Source organism: Gopherus flavomarginatus, chromosome 16 (assembly GCF_025201925.1).
Source record: "Gopherus flavomarginatus isolate rGopFla2 chromosome 16, rGopFla2.mat.asm, whole genome shotgun sequence".
Classification (NCBI taxonomy): domain Eukaryota; kingdom Metazoa; phylum Chordata; order Testudines; family Testudinidae; genus Gopherus; species Gopherus flavomarginatus.
The window spans coordinates 12,804,440-12,825,853 of record NC_066632.1 but is presented as its reverse complement, the minus strand read 5'-3'; the positions used below and the strand labels follow the sequence as shown (position 1 = coordinate 12,825,853).

At 56.6% G+C, this 21,414-nt stretch overlaps 1 non-coding gene across 1 annotated transcript; it reads right to left on the bottom strand.

Annotated features, from left to right (window-relative positions):
- Positions 1-15,316: 15,316 nt before the first annotated feature.
- Positions 15,317-15,388, bottom strand: TRNAQ-UUG (transfer RNA glutamine (anticodon UUG)). Its single transcript has one exon. It is a non-coding gene; the product is annotated as a tRNA-Gln (tRNA).
- Between the last annotated feature and the right edge of the window lie 6,026 nt (positions 15,389-21,414).

Below are 21,414 nucleotides of genomic sequence, written 5' to 3'. Positions count from 1 at the left end.
CTCTTCTGCCCAAAGCCATGACCGTGAGCCCACCCTTCTCAGTCTCAGACCTCATAGCCCCAAAGACATTACTGGCCACTCACGCTGTGACCCAGTTACAGCAATGAGGTCTCCCTGAAGATAGGAGGTGGGAGGAGCAACCCCCTTATCCTGGCATGCAGGACACATCCTTCCCAGTATGGCAGAGACCCTGCCCGTGGGCAGATAGACCCAGCTGAGTCCATAGGAGACTGGGGAAGGGGGAGCAGAGAAAGAGAATGCAGGCAACTGAACATGAAAGGTGTCCATGAAAGGAGAGACAGAGAGAGTTTGAGTGAAAGTTGGCCAACACAGAGAGAGAAACCTAGGAGGAAGAAAGAAATTCAGAACAGGGAGTCACCCTCATGGATCCAACTTTCTGCTAGGGAGCACACACCACTCCTCGCAAGAGAGATGATCAGCCCTCGCAAATGGCAACATCATCTCCCTTGAAGCCACAGATAGTCCGGAAACCCACACCCAGATAACGGGAAGTCCCTGCCTGGAGCCAGGAGGGCTGTGACTAGAGCCCTTCCCAAACCAGATACACATCTCATAGACAGAGATGGTTACTCTTGTCCCAGTTGGGCAGCTGTTGCCTGGCATCAACAGGATTCATGCTGTCACTGCTCTTGTTCACTTTCCATCTCACCTCAGGGCTGGACTCCATCCCCGCGACTTCTTTTCCCTTGGTATGAAACACAACACAAGAGGAAAAGAAAAAGCAATGGTGGTGAGGTTCCTCTTCTCACTACTCCCGCACACCAGGGCTTCAGCTTCAACCCTCCTCCCATTCTGCCATCACAGCTACAAATAGAAATCTGAGCCCGGGGCTCACAGCTGCTTGTCTCCCCAATCCTAGGCCCTGTCCAGCATGTCTCCCTCCACAGAAGTTAGCTGGCCTCATCTTACACTCCATCTTCATATTGCTCTTGTCCTTCCCAGAGCTCCTGCTCTGCTCCTCAGACCTGTCTGTCCTCAGCTCTGCAGGCAGAAGGGAAGGGGTATGATGAGAACACACACGCCCCATTCCAGACACCACACAGCATCCACAGGGCTACCAAAACACCTCATCTTCGGCCAAAACCACACCTCATCCCGAGGGAGCAAAAAGCCTTTGTGAGCACAGCACACACAAGACAGGAAAAGATTAACACCCACACCCTGCCCAGCCAAAGTGGGAGCTTCCTGGCCACAGGTCCATAGGGCTCATGGATGGAGAATTTTTCCGGGCTGTGGGGGTCTCTGAAGAAGTAGCTCAGCATGTGAGTGACTGGGATGTATGTGGGGGCCCGACTGTGGGTTGGCGTGTCCAGGAGGACCTAAGGGAAGTTAAAAGGGGGATTAGGGATAGAGGAGGGTGGGGTTACCAACGTGCATTGTGGGAATGTGGGATTTAGAGAGCCCAGAGTGGATGGGTGTCGGTGGGTTGGATGACCCCACAGTTGTTGAAAAGGGGAACCTGGCAGGTTTGGGTGTAGCAGAGATTGAAGATGAGGAACCTCACACCCTGGGGATGGACTGAGGGAGTGGGGGGATGGGAAAGTGGGTTCCAGCAATGAAAAATGGGTTGGCGGCAATTAGGGGTGGGGCGCTGAAGATGGGGTTGGGGGGGAGGAGGAGGAAGGGGTGGTGGGGTGCTGAGAGCGAGAAGGAGGATGTCAGGGGAGGGGCGAGAGGAGGAGGTCAGTGTCGGGGTGCTGAGGACGGAGGGGGAGGAGGAGGTCGGAGCGAAGGGAGAGGCCAGGTAGAGTGTACCCGATGGGGGAGGGGATGCTGGGGGCTGAGGGATCCCCACAGATTGGAGTGGGGCTGGCAAGAGGGTCACAACAGACTTGACACCCCACCCAACTCTGCCCCCCGCCCCGCCCCCCCCGAGAGCCCCGCCCCCCGTGCAGTGTGTTAACCTACTCCACGTGGGAACGTGCCGTGCCGCTTCGCCCCTTTCACCCCCCGCACAAAGCAGCTGATCGGGGCGGGAGCGCGCTGCGGGCGGAGGCCGAGGACCTGGGGGGGTTGGGCCAGTCAGTGCCGGGTCTGTCTCTGCCCGGTGACTTGGTACATTTGTCTGCACCGCGGGGATGTTCCCAGCGCCCCTTGTTCGCTGGGGCTTTAACCCCCCGTCTGGGTGTGAGCTGGTTTCTGGGTGTGTCAGATGAGCCTTGGAACCGGCTCCTTGTCACTCCCCGAACTCCCGCTGTGCCCGGCCACCCAACCCCGTCCTCCTCCCTCGGGTGAGCCCAGCTTTAACCCCCCCCTTCAGTGCCAGTGTCACCCGCAGACAAACCTGCCACTGAACCGAATTAATCCTCCTCATTCCCCAAGCTCCGCCCTCCCCCCAAAGCCCTGCCCCTGCCCCCTCCTCCTGGGGTCCTGCCCCCACACTGCCCCTACCCCCGACGTCCTGGCCTCACGTCACCTGTTCCCCTAATCCCTGCCCCATTCCCTAAAGCCCTGCCCGTGCCCCTTCCTCCAAGGCTCCGTCTTCGCATTGCCCCTTTTCCCCAATACGCCACCCTCACTCTGCCCCTTCCCCCAAATCCACACTCCTGCATTGTGCCTCCTCAATACACCCCTCCCCTGCACCCTTTCCCCAAGGTCCCACCCCCGCCCTCACATTGCCCCTTCTCCAGAGTTCCTGCCCTTGAGCTTCCCTTTCCCCCCAAGAGACTGACCCTGCACTGCCCTTTCCACCTGAGACCCTGCCCCTACACCACCCATTCACCCGGGACCCCGCCCTCACATTGCCCTGAAACCGTGCCCCTGCACCGCCCCTTCCCCCTGAGATCCCGCCCCCACACCACCCATTCACCCGAGACCCTGAGCTCACATTGTCCTAAAACCCTGCCCCTGCACCACCTGTTCCCTCTAATCCCTTTCCCCGCATCGTCCCTTCCCCCGAGGTCCTGCCCCTTCCCCTAACCCCCATCTCTGCATCGTCCCTCCCCGCGAGGCCCTGCCCCTTCCCCTAACCCCCATCTCTGCATCGTCCCTCCCCGCGAGGCCCTGCCCCTTCCCCTAACCCCCATCTCTGCATCGCCCCCTCCCCCGAGGTCCTGCCCTTGCACCACCCCTACCCCCAGTCCCCGCCCCTTTCCCTGAGACCTCACACCTGCATTGCCCCTTCCCCCGAGACCCCGCCCCTGCACTGCCCCTCCCCCAGTCCCAGCCCCCTCCGGCCTCTTCCCTCTAGTCCCCACCCCTTCACCACCCATTCCCCTGAATCGCCATCCCTACATCACCCTTTTGCCTGAGACCCCGTCTACACCCTTCCCCTTTGCCCCGAGACCCTGCCCTCACACTGCCTCCTTCCCGAAGTCCCCAATGCCACACTGCCCATTCTCCTGATTCCCTGCCCCCGCACCGCCCCTTGCCCCCGAGACCCCGCCCTTACACCACCCATTCACCTGGGACCCTGCACTCACATTCCCCCGAGACCCTGCCCCTGCACCACTCATTCACCTGGGACCCCACCCTTACACCACCCATTCACCGGGACCTCCCCTCACATTCCTCTGAGACTCTGCCCTCCCACTGCTCCTTCTCCTTTGACCCTGCCCCTGCACCACCCATTCACCTGAGACCCCACCCTTACACCACCCATTCACCTTGGACCCTGCCCTCACATTCCCCTGAGACCTTGCCCTCCCACTGCTCCTTCTCCTGGGACCCCACCCCTGCACCACCCATTCACCTGAGACCCCACCCTTACACCACCCATTCACCTGGGACCCTGCCCTCACATTCCCCTGAGACCCCGCCCTCCCACTGCTCCTTCTCCTGGGACCCTGCCCCTGCACCACCCATTCACCTGGAACCCTGCCCTCACATTCCCCTGAGACCCTGCCCTCCCACTGCTCCTTCTCCTGGGACCCCGCCCCTGCACCACACATTCACCTGAGACCCTACTCTCACATTGCCCCGAGACCCACCTGCACCACCCATTCACCTGAGACCCCGCCCTCGCATTGTCCCGAGACCCCGCCCTCGCACTGCTCCTTCTCCTGGGACCCTACCCCTGCACCACCCATTCACCTGAGACCCTGCCCTCGCATTCCCCTGAGACCCTGCCCTCCCACTGCTCCTTCTCCTGGGACCCCACCCCTGCACCACCCATTCACCTGAGACCCTGCCCTCACATTCCTCTGAGACCCTGCCCTCCTATTGCTCCTTCTCCTGGGACCCCGCCCCTGCACCACCCATTCACCGGGACCCCCCCTCACATTCCTCTGAGACCCTGCCCTCCCACTGCTCCTTCTCCTTTGACCCTGCCCCTGCACCACCCATTCACCTGAGACCCCACCCTTACACCACCCATTCACCTTGGACCCTGCCCTCACATTCCCCTGAGACCTTGCCCTCCCACTGCTCCTTCTCCTGGGACCCCACCCCTGCACCACCCATTCACCTGAGACCCCACCCTTACACCACCCATTCACCTGGGACCCTGCCCTCACATTCCCCTGAGACCCTGCCCTCCCACTGCTCCTTCTCCTGGCACCCTGCCCCTGCACCACCCATTCACCTGAGACCCCACCCTTACACCACCCATTCACCTGGGACCCTGCCCTCGCATTCCCCTGAGACCCCGCTCTCCCACTGCTCCGTCTCCTGGGACCCTGCCCCTGCACCACCCATTCACCTGGAACCCTGCCCTCACATTCCCCTGAGACCCTGCCCTCCCACTGCTCCTTCTCCTTGGTCCCCGCCCCTGCACCACCCATTCACCTGAGACCCTACTCTCACATTGCCCCGAGACCCACCTGCACCACCCATTCACCTGAGACCCCGCCCTCGCATTGTCCCGAGACCCCGCTCTCGCACTGCTCCTTCTCCTGGGACCCTACCCCTGCACCACCCATTCACCTGAGACCCTGCCCTCGCATTCCCCTGAGACCCTGCCCTCCCACTGCTCCTTCTCCTGGGACCCCACCCCTGCACCACCCATTCACCTGAGACCCTGCCCTCACATTCCCCTGAGACCCTGCCCTCCTATTGCTCCTTCTCCTGGGACCCCGCCCCTGCACCACCCATTCACCTGAGACCCCACCCTTACACCACCCATTCACCTGGGACCCGCCCCCTCACATTCCCCTGAGACCCTGTCCTCCCACTGCCCCTTCTCCTGGGACCCCGCTCCTGCACTTCCCCTTCCCCTGAGGCCCCCCCTTGCACTGCCCCTTGCCCCGAGGCGCCCCCTCCCCTGCACCATCCAGTGACCCAGGAGCAGGCCAGACCTGGGAGTGAGGAGGCAGAAACATGCTGTGCTCTGCCACAGACTTCCTGGGTATCCTTGGGCACATCACTCAGCCTCTCTGGGCCTCAGTTCTCCCGTCTGGGAAATGGGGCTGGTGGCGCTTCCCACCCTCGCAAGAATTACCCTGCGAATTAGAAAGATGCTCAGATCCTGGAGTAACGGGGGAGGGGCTCAGAGGGAGCACACCTCCTGACCCTGGCTGGGCGCCCCCGGTCCCTCGTAGCAGGGGGCTGTGCAGGAGGTTCTCCTTGCAACCATGAGTGGGTGTCTGGTGGGTGCTGTCACCTCTGCCAGAGACCCCCTAGAATCTCACTAGCTTCCTCTGCATGCGGGGAGGGGCTCCTACTTTCTGACTTGGGGGGACATTCTGTGATGTCAGAGCCCGTGGGGAAAGGGGTTCGAATCACGAATCTGGAGTGGCAGGGCAACCCCCTCCCCCAGTCAGATTCCACTAGGGGGTTGGGCTGGGACGAGACCTCTAGGGAGGGAAACACAGGAAAAAACAGCTGCCACTATGGAACCCAGGAGTCCTGGCTCCCAGTCCCCCTGCTCTCACCTCTAGACCCACCTCTGCTCCCAGAGCCAGGGATAGAGCCCAACCCTCACCTGCTCTGACCATTAGACCCCACTCCCCTTTTAGGCTCACTGCCTTTTCTATCCACGCAGCCCACCTGTCCATCCCTTTGCTGCAGGTTTCTGAGGTGTCACCCCTGATCTGCACTCCCTCAGTGCAACCCAAGGCCTTTCCTCTCCCCAACCACATTTCCTCTCCCCCCTTGTGCTGGATCATCTGCTTGCCCCCCTGCCTCTTGCGGTGCGCTGTGCGGCATGGCTGGGGATTGTGCAATGGCCCAGCACCAGGCAAGGCAGAACGTAAACCACAGGCCCTGCCCTGCCTTGCCCTGCCCTGCCCTGCCCCACCCCACCCCACCCCAACGGATCTGACTTCCAGGTGCATCAGAGCCCAGCGCCCTGCACCTGTGCCCTCCTGCCCCACAAGGGGTGAGCTGCAGTCCCCACCATGCTCTGCAGAGGGGAGAAGGGTCAAGCCAACCAGCCCATTTAGGATGGGGGAATCAACACCCTTTTTTCTGCACAGCCACTGACCATCAGCAGGATTCCTCCTTCTCCTCCCTCCCGTGCCTCGGTGCGACTAAATCTCTGCACCTAGACAGCCGGTCCATCTGCTGCACCTCAATCCCCCATGCCTGAGCCTCCTTGCCAAAGTCCTGCACCTGGTTCCATAGAATTAAGTCTCACATCTCACTGGGAACTCGACTTCTTGTGCCCAGAGAGTCTCGGCCCCTGTCAGTAGATGACCTAAGTCTGAGAAACACAGTGTCCGTTTTCTCTAAAGAAGTACTTGGAGAGGTTTTTCTTATGTCATCATGTGGCCTAAGGGATAAACCATCTGACTTTAGATCAGGTGATTGAGAGTTTGAGTCCCTTCATGGTTGTGCTTGTGCAGTTTTACTGTTGTGCTGAAAGTCCTGCTTCCTTCAGGGCTGGAATCGCTTGGTCACTCAGGCCAATGCTCTGGCTTCAGCTAGAGCCCCGGGAAGGAGTCGGGTGTTGGACATCCCAAAGGCTGGGACATGAGCCCCAAGTACTTCCAGTCTAGCCTTTGCTGTTCCTGACTTGCCAAAGAAACTGGGCAGCTGCCTGGGCTGGCGTGTAGAGCAGTTTCCCTCTTCCAAATATGCGCCTGTCCCTGTACTTGAGGGGGCTTGGTAAATAGCACCTTGGGAGCCTGGGTGTTTCTCTGCTTCTCGCCAGCTGGGGAAAAGCCTTTTGGGGTAAAATCTCCTGCCCCACTGCAAAAGTGAGCACTGTGAGTGGGAACAGACAGAGGCCACACCGGGGGGCTGGCCCTGCTTTCCTACCTTCTTCTGATGTTGGCCACAGAGCATCAGCAGCCGCCTCGCCTGCTGGTTTGCGGGTGGCCTTCAGTGGGTGTTTCGCATGGCAGGGAGCAGGCTGGCTAGGGGTCTTTGTCGCTGTCTGCTGGCCACACATAGGCATGGTCCTCCCCTCTCCTGAACAGCCAGAGTTAGTCTGTGCTTGAAAGCAGGGACACAGGAGACTCAAAACAGGAGGGTGAGAAAGACTGCGAAAGGACCTATGAAGACAGCACACACTACAGGGACATTGCCTGGTGAAAGGATGTGGAGACACCAAGTTGCCCCATTTTTCCTGGTGCCATACGCAGCTGCGTACTGCTCCGGCGGCCAGCCCGATCCCCCGGCTGGCTGTGACGTCCAGGAAAGCTGCCCCTGCTCCGCCTCTTCCCCAAAGCCCCCACTCCTGCTCTGCCCCCATGCTGCCTCTCCCCACCCCTGCTCCACTCCATTCCCCCCCCAAACTCCTCCCCTTCCCCTTAGCTGCATCCCGGTGGACTGCAGGAGGGATCAGTCTCATCCTGCACTCACCGGGCGCCAGGAAGTGGAACGACCTGGCCCCAGCCTGCTCTGCTCCACCAGCTCCCTGCTGCGGCGCTGGTGAGTGCTGGGGGGCGTTTTCCCCCACCGCCCAAGTTCCAAGGCTGGGAGCAGAGTGCAGCAGGCTGGGGCTGGATCACTCCACTTCCCACTGCCCCATGAGTGTGGGGTCTGGCCTGCCCTGCAATTACCGGGCGGCGGGAAGTGGAGTGACCTGGCCCCAGCCTGCTCCGCTCTGCCAGCTCGGACTGGGGGACGAGGTGTTGTGTAGGGCACCAAAATGTCTAGGGACAACCCTGAATAGATTTTTCCACAGAGACCGATGGCTGTTAGAATAGAGCTATTCAGGCTGCTTGTACAGGCCTAGACATTAAGAACTTAGGTGTATTTTTATCACTCAGCTAGTGACAGGGGTATAAAACAAAGAACCAAAGTCCCAGTCTGCCTGTCTGGGCCTTCTCTCCCTAGGAGAGTCTGAGCCCTTGTTCGTAGGTGTCATAAACAGATAGATAAGGGTTAATGTCTCTTTTACCTGTAAAGGGTTAAGAAGCTCCATAAAGCTGGCTGACACCTGCCCAGAGGACCAATGGGGGACAGATACTTTCAAATCTTGGTGGAGGGAAGTCTTTGTTTGTGCTCTTTGTTTTGGGGGTTGTTCGCTCTTGGGACTAAAAGGGACCAGATGTCCATCCAGGCTCTCCAAATCTTTCTGAATCAGTCTCTCATGTTTCAAACTTGTAAGTAATTAGCCAGGCAAGGCATGTTAGTCTTATTTTTGTTTTCTCAACTTGTAAATGATCCTCGTTTGCTGAGAGGATTTTACCTCTGCTTGCTATAACTTTGAACCTAAGGCTAGAGGGGTTTCCTCTGGGCTATATAAATCTGAAAAGTATTTTCCATCCTGATTTTACAGAGATGATTTTTATCTTTCTTTGTTTAATTAAAAGTTTTTTCTTTTAAGAACCTGATTGATTTTTCCTTGTTTTAAGATCCAAGGGGATTGGGTCTGGACTCACCAGGGATTGGTAGGGGAAAAGGAGTGGGGATGGTTAATTTCTCCTTGTTTTAAGATCCAAGGGGTTTGGATCTGTGTTCACCAGGGAATTAGTGACGCCTCTCAAGGCTGCCCAGGGAGGGGAATGTTTTGGGGGGACAGGGAGTGATCCAGACACTAACTTCTGGATGGTGGCAGTGTTACCATATCTAAGCTAGTAATTAAGCTTAGAAGGGTCCATGCAGGTCCCCCACATCTGTACCCTAAAGTTCAGAGTGGGGAAAAAACCTTGACAGTAGGCTAAGGCCTTTGGCTAAGCAGCAGGGGCAGCCATACACTGGGAAGTGAACGGTCACATCCTCACCTCCCAAACCCGTCACACTGAACTAAGGTGGGGTTGGGCTGTTAGGAAGATGATCCTGTCCCAATAGTGTCCATCACCACCAGATAAAGAAACAGATCTTAAGGGAGCATCCGGTCTGGCAAGAAATCTCTTCTCAATGGTTGTGGTTGTGAAACCGTCATTTCTGTAGAGTTTATCTTTATGGCCCCCGCTTTTCTGTTGTCAATCTGTCTGGTCCTCTAATTCTTTCTGTCTGCTGCAGATTTCATTTTACTGGGTGTAAGTTAATTAGGGGAGTGAGATGTAATTGGTTAGAGAATTCTGTTACAATAGGTTAGAATTGGTTAATTACATTTCAGTAAAATGATTGGTTAAGGTCTCGCTGAGAATATTACCGTATAAACTGGGGTCAAACAGGCAGTGGGCGGGGAAATTGGAATCATGCTTGCTAACGGGGGGATGGGAATAGGGAACGGGGAACAGGGACACAGGCAAGGCTCTGGACTGTCGGAGCTGGGAAGGGGGACGTGAGGTAAACACTCTGCAGTGTCAGAGCTCATAGACTCATAGACTTTAAGGTCAGAAGGGACCATTATGATCGTCTAGTCCGACCTCCTGCACAACGCAGGCCACAGACTCTCACCCACCCACTCCTGTAACAAACCCCTGACCTATGTCTGAGCTACTGAAGTCCTCAACTCATTGTTTAAAGACTTCAAGGTGCAGAGAATCCTCCAGCAAGTGACCCGTGCCTGATGCTGCAGAGGAAGGTGAAAACCCCCCAGGCTCTCTGCCAATCTGCCCTGGAGGAAAATTCCTTCCTGACCCCAAATATGGTGATCAGCTAAACCCTGAGCATGTGGGCAAGACTCACCAGCCGGACACCCAGGAAAGAATTGTCTGTAGGGATGTGGGGTAAACGCTCTGTGGTGTCAGAGCTGGGTAGGGAACACTGGGGAACGGACTCTGTCCGTGTATAGAGATCAGCCTGACTGGTGTGAAGGGCGTTGGAATCTGCTTGCTTGGAAACTAACCCCAGTAAACATCCTTCTGTATGCGCTTCGGACTTCTGGTCTTTTGCTGCTTGCTGTCTGTGTGACAAGAGCCAGGGAAGCTGGCAGGGGAAGGGAAAGCCCTCTAACAATGGCTCCTTGCTCCTCTCCCTCCAGGCTCAGGGGTCAAGGATGGGCAGGACTCGAGGCTCTGATTGAGGGATCCTGGCACAGGGGCTGGTGGGGGAGAAAGGATTGTAGATTCTGACCTGCACTCTGGAGAAGAGGTAATAAGTGAAGGAGTATTTTTGATTCTTACGTTGCTTCAATGTCCCCAGGGCTAGAATTCTACATTCCATAGGGCCAAATGAGGGGGTGAAGCCATTTGGCTAATGAAAACCAGTGATCCAGGGGAGGTTTGCACTCACAACCTCAGCACTGCCCTATAAGTACTGTGTGCTAATCAATTGTGCCACTGGAGCACCTGTTAATTCCTAGTCTCTCAGTCCCCTAGGTTGATAAAGGCAAGGAGTGACCCCAAAACATTCTCAGTGGGGTTAGAAGCTGGTATCAGCAAGTGTTGTACTTGGTGGGGTGGATTCTTCTTAAGGCTTCCAGGCACCATTTGACCCTTTTGTTCGTCCCTGTGTAATAACAGAGCTGACTGAGACTCACTGTAGAGTCTTGCTGCAGACCAACAGATCTGAAATCACTGATCACCAGGTCTGAGCATTCGTCCTGCTTTGGGACAGCGTCTCTCATCCAACAAACTGCCCAGTCTGCGCTAGCAGTGAGGCTCCCCCTCACTAACAGCTGAAATCAGGGAGAGCTGTGTGAAGTGCTGGGACCCAGGGCTGCCTGAACAGGGGCGAACAACACCCCAGGACTTTTAAAAATGGGAGGGCTCTGCCTTGCCACTTTGTAATGACCGTAAGAGTGAGTGAGAGTGGGGAGGAGGCCTAGAGCAGTGAGCGGGAGGAGGGGTCTTGAGGGAAGAGGCAGGGTAGGAGTGGAGGTTAGCTGGGGGGTGTGTGGGGAGAGGGCTGCCCGCAGCAAGTAATGGGGGTGGGGGCATGCAGGGGAACTGCTCCCTGTCCCAGCTCACCTCTGCTCCGTCTTCTCCCCTGAGCACGCTGCCCCCGCTCTAATTCTCCTCCCCTCCCAGGCTTGCCGCACTAAACAGCTGATAAGCACCGCAAGTCTGGGAGGCGGGAGAAGTGGAGCGGCACCAGTGTGCTCAGAGGAGAAGGCAGGGGGAGGTGAGCTGGGTTGGGGAGCTGCTGCAGGGGGGGCTGCCTGGCTCTTTGCCATGGCCCCCGCCCCTGCTCCGCCCCAGCCCTGCCCCCCCACCCCTCCGCCCCTGTACTCACTGCATGGTCCACTCCTCTGGCTCCCAGCCATGTTGCCAGCGAGTGCTGTGGGGCAGTTCCCCTCTCTCCCCAAACTTGGAAGCCAGGGGAGCAGAGCAGGCTGAGGCCCCAGGCCTGTGTGTGGGGAGGCAGAGGGGGGCTGGTCCCAGGCCTCTGTGGGTGACAGGGGGTTGGCTACTTCCTGCAGGAAGTGGCGTGACCCGGCCCCAGCCTGCTATTGCACAATCCCCAGCCATGCCGCACAGCGTGCCCCGAGAGGGAGTGGGGGGCCAAGCAGATGATCGAGCACGAGGGGGTCATTCTCATTGGTAGCTGTCTCGTGGCAGTGAGTTCATCAGGCCTTGGCACATGCTATGTGGGGCAGGAGGTCCTTGTATTTGGAGCAGTGGGAGTGAACTGCGTGCAGTTGTGTCTCTGAGCACAACTGTGAATGTTATGGTGTGTGTGAGGGGTTATTGTGAGTGTGGCTGGGGGTGTGAATGTTTCTCTCTCTGGGGGTTGGACTAAAATGTCCCTCTGGGTGTGTTGTATGTGAGTATTCTTGGAATTGTGTGAGTCCCTTTGTGTGTGTGTGTGTGTGTCACTTGCTGCAGAATACAAAATCCTGCAAAGCCATTTCCTACTGGTTAGCCTAGCAACACACTGATACAGTGTCACAGATGCACACACAGACAGAGCAGAATCTGCCCCCCCCCCCAACACAGAGAAAACTAGTGGGGTTAGGAGGGTTCTAGTTGCAGATACCCCTTGTCACTGCAAAAACCCCCAAACCTACTTGCACCCACAAAACACCCTCTCAGGCTATACACCCCCTGCTAGGACAGGACCTCTTGCTCCCACCCCTTTTCTGATCACCACAAGCTGCTCCCAGCCAGGCACCACACCCCATTCACACACCTTTTGTCACTACGTAGCTCAGTGGCAATCACTGCCCCGAAGTGACTCCGGTGCTGGCACTCCCCACACGAACTCCCCACACCGGATTCTGTCCACACACAGAGAATTCTCTCTGCCCGGCTCCTTCGTTTCATCTCGCTGCTCCCAGTACTGCCGCCAGACACTATTCATCTGCATAACCCCGCCCACGGACACGTGACACCTACTGTCCTGCTGGTTTCAAGGGAGTGAGTTGCCCTTGGGGAGTGAGCAGGTCACAGCACGTCACAGCCCCAGCCAGGCCGGCTCCAGGCACCAGCTCAGCAAGCAGGTGCTTGGGGCGGCCAAGGGGACGGGGTGGCACGTCGGGCTCTTTGGCAGCAATTCGGCAGCAGGTCGCTCGGTCCTTCTCGGAGGGAAGGAGCTGCCACCAAATTGCCACCGAAGAATAAGGCAGCACAATGGAGCAGAAGCCGTTTGCGATCATGGGTTGTTTTTTTTCCCCCGTCGCTTGGGGTGGCAAAAACCCAGCCCTGGCCCCAGCACGTCACAGCCCCAGCACACATCATAGTACGTCAGAGCCTGGGGCAGGGAGATATTGGGGGAGGGGATGAGGGGAGAATGGGGGACGGAGAGACCCAGCCTTATAGACCCATAGGGGCAGGGAGATATTGGGGGAGCGGATGAAGGGAGGGAGAGACCCAGCCCCATAGACCCATAGGGGCAGGAGATATGGGGGTCAGGAGGAGAGGAGAGGAGGTTGGCAGAGACCCAGCCTAGAGTGCAGGGATAATGAGGTGGGGTGGAGGGAGGTGGGGAACAGAAGAGACATGTGTGGAGTGGTGAAATGTTGGTCCAGGGAAACTGAGTCTCTCCCAGGACATGCTGTGTAGGGGGGAGCACAGGGGCAGAGAGAGAGACCCAGCCCCACAGAGCCCAGGAGGGATATTGGGGGCAGGGGAGGGATGGAGGGATGAGAGACCCAGGGCCATAGAACTCCCATGGCTCCCAAGTTTGGGGGTAGGGGGGAACTACCCCACAGCACTTGCTGGCGGCATGGCTGGGAACCAGGGGAGTGGACCAGGCTGGGGCTGGGTCACTCTACTTACCATGCAGTGAGTGCAGGGGCAGGAGGGCGGGACTGGGGAGGAGCAGGGGCAGGGGCCATGGGGAAGAGCCAGGCAGCCCCTCCTGCAGCATCTCCCAGCCCCAGCTCCCCACTGCTCTGCCTTCTCCCCTGAGCACGCCGACACTGCCCCACTTCTCCTGCCTCCCAGGCTTGCGGTGCCAATCAGCTGTTTAGTGCGACAAGCATAGGAGGGGAGGAGAATTAGAGCGTGGGCGGCGTGCTCAGGGGAGAAAACAGAGCAGAGGTGAGCTGGGACAGGAAGCGGTTCCTCTGCACGCCCCCGCCCTTGTTACTTGCTGCGGGAAGCCCTCTCCCCGCACGGCCTCAAGACCCCTCCCCAGCTTTCCTCCTCTCCACTGCCTCATCTGAGTGTGGCTTTTGGTTCCCCCAACCACTTGGCACCCTAGGCAGCTGACTAGTTCGCCTAGTGGTTGCACCGGTCCTGGACACTGCCTATCAGCAGGATTCCTCCTCCTCCTCCTCAGTAAGATTAAATCTCCGCAGCTAGACAGCTGGTGCATCTGCTGTACCACAGTCCCCCATGCCTGAGCCTCCCTGCCAAAGCCCTGCACCCGGCTCCAGAGAATTAAGTCTCACATCTCACTGGGAACTCGACTTCTTGTGCTCAGAGAGTCTCGGCCCCCCTCAGTAGCTGACCTGAGAAACACAGCGTCTGCAAAAGCAGCAAAGAGTCGTGTGGCACTTTATAGACTAACAGACATATTGGAGCATGAGCTTTGATGGGTGAATCCCCACTTCGTTGGATGCATCAGTGTTTGCCTTTTCCAAAGAAGTGCCTGGAGTGCCTTTTTTTATGTGACCCCGCGGCGTAATGGATAAGGCATTTGATTTCGGATCAGGGGATTGAGAGTTTGAGTCCCTTCGTGGTTGTGCTTGTGCAGCTTTACCTTTGGGCTAAAAGTCCTGCTCCCTTCAGGGCTGAAACCTCTTCTTGTCTGCTCAGGTCAATGCTATGGCTTCAGCTAGAGCCCTGGGAAAGAGTTGGGGGGAATGGGCATCACAAAGGCTAGAGCAGGAGCCCCAGGTGCTTCCGGTGTAGCCTTTGCCCTTCCTGACTTGCCAAAGAAAATGGGCGGCTGCCCAGGGCTAGTGTGTAGAGCAGTTTCCCTCTTCCAAATGTGCGCCAGTCTCTGTGTTTGAGGTGGTTTGCTACATGGAGCCTGGGTGTTTCTCTGCTTCTCGCCAGCTGGAGAAAAGCCTCCTGGGGTAAAATCTCCTGCCCCATGGCAAAAGTGAACACCTTGAGTGGGAATGGTAAGAGGCCCCACCAGGGGGGCTGGCCCTGCTTTCCTACCCTCTTCGATAACAGCCACAGAGCATCAGCAGCTGCCTCGCATGCTGGTCTGTGGGTGGCCTTCAGTGGGTGTTTGGCATGGCAGGGAGCAGGCTGGCTGAGTGTTTTTGTGCCTGTCTGAAGGCCACACATAGGCATGGTCCTGCCCTCCTCTTGCCCTGTCCTCGGTTGTTGTGTGGCTTTTAAGCCTTCCCTTGGAGCTGTCAGCGCCAACCGCCTCTGCTCTAGGTGCCCAGAGGAGGAGAGGGGTGCTGGGCTCCAGCCTGGGAAGCCTGGCCCTGGCACTCCTTCCTTTAAATGCCATGTGGGCAAGAGGAAGAGCTGCAGCTACAGGGACCAAAGTTGTGGACATCAGATGAAGCAGCAAGAAAGCAAACCATCAGGTCAACCCGCAGGAATCTCTAGCCAGACTGTTAAGTTCTAGGACCCCACCCTATAGCGGCCAGCTGGACCAAAGACCTATCTCCAGTGGGCATCAGTGACCCATGAGGAGGAGAAAAAAACCTTGCTGAAGTTTACCCGGGTAGAAAGTAACTATACACATTGAGCTCCAAGACTTTGCAGCAAACTACAATATCTGCAGGAGGTCCCACTGAGATTTGAACTCAGATTCCAGGATTCAAAGTCCTGAGTGCTGCCTATTACACCATGGAACCTACTCCCATTTTGCTTTCTAGACCCCTGGGTCTCTCGGCTGACTGGTTTGCACTCTGCACTTATTGCTTCCCACCAGCGGCTTCCTCTCGCAGGACTCTCTCTCCTCCTCCAGCGACTGTTGTCCTGCACTATGGGATCCGCGGGTCCTGCCCTGAGTCCCCACATCCCCCTGCTTCGTCTCCATTCCCTGCAGGCTGCAAAAATGTCAGGGGAGGACGCCCCTCCCTTCACTCGGTGCTCCCGCTCATATCGGTCAGCTGCAGCCTCATCTCATGGAACTCGGGCAGCTGTCACTTGATCCCGTTGTACAGTCACAGGATCACTGGCTCCCCCGCCTGGATGCTCTTGTGGAAATCCCACAGGCAACCCTGCAGGACTTGGCACCATTGGTTTCTTTGATATTGCGGTGTTTGCGCCTGACCGCTGGAACAAAGCCGCCAACTCCTCCCTCACCGACTTCTGTCAATCCCTCTGGTTGCAAAAGAACCCTCTGATGCTTTCCTGTTCTGCCAACACCGCCAGGCCTCACCCCCTGCTCCTTTATCTTGCAAGCTCTGGATGTTCAGCTTCCAATGTCCTCTGCCCTGGGTCAGGGACAGGGACAGCTCCAGGCACCAGCGCAGCAAGTGCATGCCTGGGACGGCAAGCTGCAGGGAACGGCCTGCCAGTCACTGTGAGGGTGGCAGTCAGGCTGCCTTCAGCAGCATGCCTGCAGGAGGTCCTCTGGTAATGTGGATGTTGCCTCTCTCCTGATTCCTGAGGAAAGGAACCTTTCCAGGAAATGGCCATGGATTCTGGGAATCTGCATGTGGCTGGCGGAGAAGCACCAGGAATCGATTGGCTCCTGGCACACAAGGCAATTTAAAACTGGGTGCCTAGACAGGGGCTTGAACCCTGGATCCTCAGATTAAGAGCTTGATGTGCTACCAACTGAGCTAGTTGAGATCATCTTCCCCGATCACCACAAGAGCGAGCATATAGGCAAAAGAGAGGCAAAAAATGTCCCCAGAACCCCTCCTCTTTTTCTGCACAGCCGCTGACTGTCAGCAGGATTACTCCTCCTCCTCCCTTCTGTGCCTCAGTGTGACTAAATCTCCACACCTAGACAGCTGGTCCATCCGCTGCACCCCAATCCCCCATGCCTGAGCCTCCCTTCCAAAGCCCTGCACCTGGCTCCATAGAATTAAGTCTCACGTGTTGCTGGGAACTCGACTTTTTGTGCCTAGAGAGTCTCAGCCCCCCTCAGTAGATGACCTGAGAAACACAGTGTCTGCCTTTTCCAAAGAAGTGCTTGGAGGGTCTTTTTTTATGTTACCATGTGGCCTAACGGATAAGGCGTCTGAGTGTGAATCAAAAGATTGAGGGTTTGAGTCTCTAGGTGGTTGTGTTTCTGCAGTTTTACTATTGTGCTGAACGTCCTGCTCCCTTCAGGGCTGGAACCTCTTCTTGGCTGCTCAGGCCAATGCTCTGGCTTCAGCTAGAGCCAGGGAAGGAGTTGGGGGTTGGGTGTCACAAAGGCTGTGGCAGGAGCCCCAGGTGCTTCCAGTCTAGCCTTTGCCCTTCCTGACTTACCAAAGAAAGTGGGCGGCAGCCTGGGCTAGCGTGTGCACCTGTCCCTGTGCTGGAGGGTACTTGCTACATAGCGTCTTGGGAGCCTGGGTGTTTCTCTGCTTCTTGCCAGCTTGGGAAAAGCCTCTTGGGGTAAAATCTCCTGGCCCACAGCAAAAGTGAATACCTTGAGTGGGACCAGTCAGAGGCCCCACCATGGGGGCTGGCCCTGGGCCCTGCTTTCCTACTATCTTCTGATGTTGGCTACAGAGCATCAACAGCCGCTCTGCATGCTGGTGACATTCAGTGGGTGTTTGGCATGGCAGGGAGCAGTCTGGCTGGGTGTTTTTGTGCCTGTCTGAAGGCCACACCTAGATATGGTCCTGCCCTCAGTTGCTCTGTGGCTTTTAAGCCTTCCCTTGGAGCTGTCAGCACCAGCTGCCCAGAGGAGGAGAGGTGTGTGGGGTCACTTTTACAGATGCCCCTTCCTTGGTACTGCTCTTGCTCAGCTGCACAGAAGAGTTTTCATCCCCAACCCCTGCTTAGCAGCCCTCTGGCACCATTCCTGAGGCTGCCCTGCCTCACTTTCTTCCCACCATGTTGGGAAAGACAGCTCTCATTAAAGGTCAGATGGGCCAACTAGGGGCAAGTAAGCCCCTTCTGTGTTTTACTACTGCAGATCCCAAGATCAGGAACTCACCTTGGATGGAGGCACTGCTGTGTTCCCAGAAGGCAAGCCATCTCTGCACAAAGCATAATGACAGGGCCTGCCAAAGCCCAGGATTGAACCAGGGACCTTTCAATCTTCAGTCTAACGCTCTCCCAACTGAGCTACTTTCGCAGTTGCGTGACAGTATTTTGGGCTGTTGCTTCTCTATCTGGGATGTTTTTCTCAGCAGTCGCACACAAAAAGGACAGGAAAAGAATGGCTGCTTCACACCCCCACTGGAGGAACCCGGCGCCCTTAGCTGTGGTGAGTAAGAAGTGTCTGTTAGTTGACAGGGCCTGTCCCCCAGGAGCTGGAACAGTAGCTGCCACCTCACCCTTGGCTCCCTCCTTACCCCTGAGAGCCCAGCCAGGCTCCTCACCTGGAATAAAGCAGAAGCGTCTGTCGGCCTCGCTGCTGTTCAAGTTCCAGGTGCTGCTGTTGTCCCACAGGAAGAGGGCCGAGCTGCTGAGGCTGGGAGAGGGATCCTGCACCTCCTGCCCTGGGAAGGCTGGAAGGTCCCCACTGACCGGGCAGGGCGATGTCTCCTGCTGGAAATCGGGGCTGGGCTCCTGGGGCTGCTGCTGCCCACACAACAAGCCTCGGAACCACCCTGCCCGGTTCTGCACCAGGGCTGGGTCCTTCTTGCCCAGCTGCATCCTGGCCCAGCTCCATTTTGGCCTTGACGGTGCCTCTCCCACCTCGGCGCCTGCACCGGGAGCAGGTTTCATTTTCCAGAAGGCTGGGCACTTCCACCTCCTGGCCCGGCCGTGAGCTCCTTCCCCGCCATTGGGGACGGTTGGGCCGCTCGGCTCCTGGGGAAGATGGCAGCTGCTTTCCACAGGCTCTGGGGCCGCCTGCGGAGCCTTCTTCCTGAACATCCTCAGGAGCCTGGCCATCCTGGAACCGAGCGGGGAGCAGATATGAGTCTGGGGTCAAGGCAGACTCTCACTAACCAACTTGTTTGGTCTCTCCCCATCCCTGCCCCAGCCAGAGCAGCTCCTCCTCCCCCCACGGGGGTGCAGGGAGTGTAAGCTACACACACTGGCAGGAGTTCATTGCATGATCTGCTCCCCCTCAACCTTCCCCCTCGTCATCCCTGGGGCTGCAAGAACCTGGGAGTCTAGTCCTTTTCGAGCACTGGGGTCAGTCACAAAGACCACTGGTCACTTTGAACAAGCAGCTCCCTCCTGCCAGCCCAGGACACACTCACACTTCCTCCAACCCATTCCCCACCCAGGCTAGAGAAGGAACAGAACTCAGGAGTCCAGACTTCTCCTGGGAAACCATTCCCCACTTCAAAGTCCCTAGACATAGCAAGGCCAGGGCCCCTTCGTTTCCCATTGATTTCCATGCTCAGCAGCTCCCCGGGTCCGGCCCAGCTCAGAGACTCTCAGCCTGGGGAACAGTCTCCCACAAGGGAAGGGCTGGGAGCCCCATTGCTGGGACCTTGCCAAACACGCTGGAGACGGCTCTGGAGAAGCCCCTCCCCAGTCTGAGAGTGAGGGGCTTCTGGGGGCTTTTTGCAAAACTAATGTCCTTTGGGAGAGATTCTCTCCCCCTCTTTCTGCCTCTCCCCAGACAGACAGGGGATGCCACCATGGAGCCCTAATGCCACTCACTTGCTCTGGTGATGAAGCGATGGATGGAGGATGTTCAATGTCATCCCTCGCCCTTCTCCTCACTCTCCAAGCCCAAGACAGGCTGGAGAGGAGGGTGGTGACCTGAGGAGTTACCCTGCCCAGCCAGCAGGCAGAGTGATGACACTGGGCGATCAGCTGGCTGTGAAAACAAGAGTCTGTCTTATTGCCAGGGAAAGGAGAAACTTGGCCAGCAGCAGGGGGTGCAGAACATCACCCTAGTGCAGGGGTGACAGCGCCTCCGGGATTCTGAAATCCCAGCACTTTACACACCTTCCTGGAGCCTCCCAACCCCCCTGGGCTGTCAGAACTGCAACCCCAACCCTACTGATGAGAAACAAACCTGGGGAGGGGAAGCTACTGACTCAGGGTCACACCAAGTGTCAGAAGTATAGATGGGACCCAGCAGTCCTTCTTTCCAGGCCCCTTTGCTAACCACTGCTGCACACTCCCTCCCACAGCTGGCAATTACAAGCAGGCCCTCATGGCCGCTCCCCCTGCCTATGAGAGGGAGTGTGCTCCGCTGGAGACACTGGACCAGGGGACTGGGAGTCAGGACTCCTGAGTTCCATTGATGGGATTTCATTCTTTCCTGCTATTGAAAAGTGCTGGGAATCTCCCAGACAAAGCTGCTCTGACAGTGCTATCAGCATCTGACCATTCAAGGACGGAGCGCACTGCCCAGGAGGAAGAGTGTTTGGCTCTGGGGTTGCACTTCATCCCAGTCTAGAGAGAGGGGCCCAGCCATGGAGTTTGGCTCAAGAAGACCAATTCTCCAGTTTGTTAAGGGCATTTTGAATTCCAGTCCTGTGATCCAAAGTGCTTGCTGTCATTTGCAAATTTTAGAAGCATGCTCTCCACTCCATTTTCCAAATCAGTAATGAAAATATTGAATAGTACCAGACCCCGGACTGATCCCTGCCAGACCCAACAGGTACATCCTCTCTGTTGGACAGCCAGATATGGAGAAGGGCTCTTGGAGTCTGGGCTTTCAACCAGCTCTGCACCCACATCACAGTGATTGCATCTAGACCACATTTCCCTGGTTTGCTTGTGAGACTGTCCTACGGGACTGTGTCAAAAGCCTTAGTAACACCGAGCTAGACCCCATCTACTGTCTACCCACCTTCACTAGGCCCGGAACCCTGCCGAAGAAGGAAAGAGGATTGGTTTGGAATGATTTGTTCTTGACAAATCCATGCTCACTAGTCCTAAGAACCAAACTATCCTGTTGGTGCTGCTGACAAACTGATAGTTTAAGAATGTACTCCAGTATCTCTCCAGCTGTGGAAGTGAGGCGAGCTAGTAAGTCTCAGAGTTCTCTTTGTTCCCTTTTAAAGATAGGTCCTGTCTTGTTGAAGGGTGGGAAGATGTTCTTCTTCAGGGATCTCAGACGAGAACTGGAGCACAACACCTGGTTTGTTAAGGCCACAAAAACAGAGGCAGGAACCTCTTCTCTCCTCCTGGCAAAGAACCCCAGGTACCTGAGAGATAGGGACACACATCCATGAATGGGCTTTAAAAAAGGCAGTGGTTAAAAAGTTTTGCCCCAACCATTTCTTGTTTCCACAGACTAGACATTTTAGCAAACTTCAGTATTCCTTGGTGCTAAACACCGGGAAACTCCCCTTTCTCCTTCACAGAGGGTTTGAACGCCCCTTATATCACCCAGGCTAAGGACTGCCCAGAGTTCGAGAACTGTCCCTGTTCCCATTGGACAGATGGGGAGGAGCCTGAGGTCCAGAGAAGGGAAGTGACCTACCCAAGGGCCTACACAGCAAGGCGGTGGCAGAGCCAGAAAGAGAAGCCACCGGTCCTGACTCCTGTTCTAACAACCAGGAAACCTCCATTCCCCAGAGGCAGGGATAGAGCTCAGGAATTGAGATGGTGGAGAAATTTAATTGAAACCATTTCTATCAGAAAATTCCATTCAGACTAAACCACTTTCTTTCTCGAAATCAAAATAAATGGGATGAGGGTTCTTTGCAAAAATATTTTGTTGCAAAACAAAAGCATCTCCTGTTTGTCAGAGTGTGTTAAATTGCCTCATTGCACACAAAGAGGAGATACTTAGATTACAAACATGAGATAAGATGCTTCACTCTGAGCTAAGTAGTTGCTGCTCTTAACA